The sequence below is a fragment of the Phalangium opilio genome, unplaced genomic scaffold, assembly GCF_054372755.1.
Source record: "Phalangium opilio isolate 3A_F unplaced genomic scaffold, DU_Popi_V2 ptg000088l_1, whole genome shotgun sequence".
Lineage (NCBI taxonomy): Eukaryota > Metazoa > Arthropoda > Arachnida > Opiliones > Phalangiidae > Phalangium > Phalangium opilio.
Window position 1 is genome coordinate 4,771,117 of NW_028324193.1, and position 2,690 is coordinate 4,773,806.

A 2,690-nucleotide genomic window follows, 5' to 3' on the forward strand; every position below is an offset into this window, starting at 1 on the left:
CGACGGAGGCGTTCTAAGTATGTTTCCATCTTAGTGACAGTAGGTGAGGTCCTGCCGTTCTGAGAGTAATGGATGCCAAGATACTTGAAACAGTCCTGTACGGCCACCGAGCGGTTCTTGTCGTTGCAGAGCTTGAAGGCTGATCCTGCTGGGACCGTATGCTGGCCAGAGGAACCATATTTCCGGAACACCAAGGAATAGCATTTGCTATCATTAACCCGCAAACCACGGGCAGCAAAGAGGTTAGTAGCCGTAGATAAAAGGCGGCGGATACCGTATTCCGACTCGGCTGCGAAAAATAAATCATCGGCAAAGGCAAGGAAGTTAATGCGCGCGTTATTCACACGAATGCCCACATCAGATTTTAGAGTCTCGAGCAATTCGTCCATTACCGCGTTAAAAAGTACCGGGGACAACGGGTCGCCCTGTTTTACCCCGCAAGTTAAAGGGAAAGGTCCGCTAGTAGAATCGCCGCAGGAAATAGAAGTCGACGCATCACGGTAAGTATTTAAAATATAATTAATCGTTTCAGCTTCAGCACCGAGACGCACCAAAGCGCGCTGAAGACTATGATGTCCGATGGAATCAAACACTTTGGCCAAATCGACCGAGACCAACGCGAGCGGGTGCCGACGTTTCATCGCGTCATTTATTCCGAAGTCGAGAAGAAGCGTGTTGGCCATAGTACCGTCCGCCGCAATAAATGCCTGTTGTGCCGGATTTAACCTGATTGCCGCGTTTAACCGATGGGCGAGAACGTTATGAAAGAGCCGGACTAAAATCAATAAAATGGTTATTGGACGCCAATTAGTCGCACTCGTTAGATCACCGTCCTTGGGTATTATCACAGTTCGACAGACTTTAAGACACGCCGTAAGGTCTTTGATATAAAAAATATGATAAATAAAAACGCTATATATTATAGAACTATTGAATATATGAATGCTCTCAGGCTTCCGAACTTCCCCTCCGACTTCATATCATACCTAGTATTGAGCGACGATAAGTCAAGGTCAGGATTTAGGAGTAGCAAGCAGGGTGTCATTTTCAAGGAATGGTTTGGGCAGATAGTAAATAGGATAGCCTAGACTAAACGCGGACCTTTGAGGGGAGGTATTTGGTGGTTGAAGGTAAAGAAATGTCACTTTAATAAAAAAAAGTGACGCCAGCGAACCTATTAACGAAACTCCACCACTCATAATTAATATTATGATCATTTTCTTTACAAAAAAAAAAAACCTCCCGTAGTTTGTGGACATACTAAAAAAAGATTTAAAAACATTATTATCTATAAATAAGGATACCGTAGTTAAGGAACTTATGTATAAAAAAATAAGAAAACGGTTTTTTGGAAACCCCCACACGAGGTTAAAAACCCTCCAGTCAAGGGATGAGTCTCAATAAATCGAAGTATGGTGGCTGCTCTATTAAGTACAACACTCCGATCGGTGCCTAGGTCGTCTACGGACGATTTGGTGCCACTACGTTTCTCCGAAGGTGAGAATCTAAAAGCCAAAGCTGCGAAATCTGCAAGCTTTGTAGCGCTTTCGTTAAGGAAGCTTTTTCTCCGAGACCGACGCGTAAAGCGCGTCTCGACTAGCGTAGTCAACAAACGCAAAAGGCACGAACGATATCGTTACAGCGACTAGACGGTATTCTGACTTAGAGGCGTTCAGTCATAATCCCACGGATGGTAGTTTCGCACCACTCACCGCTCGACCAAGAACATGTAATGGCCCGGACCATCGCGAGACGAACTCGCCGAGAAATTGTTTTTACGCATTACTCGGAATCCGCTCTGGTTTTATGGTTTTAAAGGCATAGCACGCATCGAACGTGCGACAACGCCACGGCGAGTCGACGAACGAGACTAAACACGAGATTTAAACCGATCTCGATTCCCGAAAGGTAAACTTTCGCGAACCAAGAAACACGGTCACCTTAGAACCGACTAATCGTCTTCGAATGATCGAGTACGAAAAACGGTCGCAGTGGTCCATAATCTGACCCTCAGACAGGCGAAACCTTGGGAAAGAACCGAGGTCGCAATGTGCGTTCGAAAGATAAGTGCTCAATGTGTCCTACAATTCACACCAAGTCTCGCAGCTGGCTGCGTTCTTCATCGACCCACGAAGCGAGTGATCCACCGCTCAGAGTCGTATATTTTCTTTATTTTTCAAAAATACTAACCCTTGATATAAAGCGCTTTCTGTTAAGAAAGTCGGACGCTTGGTAACGCCCTATGATAGAGGTTATACGGTTAGGGAAGCGGTTTCCGCAGGCCCTATTTCTAATGAAAAGCGTCTTCAATTAGAATCCCTATTACTAAAATTCCCTGAATTGTTTTCGGATAAATAGGAAGAACAGAACGAGACGCATACGGGTTCTAGCCCATAAAATCTCAACCTTATCGGGTTAACGATAAGAAGAAAAAAAATAACTGAACAACATGTTAGGGAAATGCTAAATGACGGGATCATTAGACCTTCCTTAGATCCTTGGGCCTCGCCCGTAGTTTTAGTTGATCAAACAAAACGGGGAAAACCCTATAGGTTTTGTATTGATTACAGAAAACTAAATAGTTTTACCATTAAGAAACCTTATCCCTTGACCAACATAGAGGATATGCAAGCTAGAGTGGAAAGACCTAAATATTTCACTACTCATCACCTGATATCAGGGTATTGGCA

General features: G+C 44.2%; 1 non-coding gene across 1 annotated transcript; it reads right to left on the bottom strand.

The window, feature by feature from the left end:
- Positions 1-2,004: 2,004 nt before the first annotated feature.
- Positions 2,005-2,158, bottom strand: LOC149649531 (5.8S ribosomal RNA). The gene has a single exon (XR_016371736.1). It is a non-coding gene; the product is annotated as a 5.8S ribosomal RNA (ribosomal RNA).
- Positions 2,159-2,690: the final 532 nt, after the last annotated feature.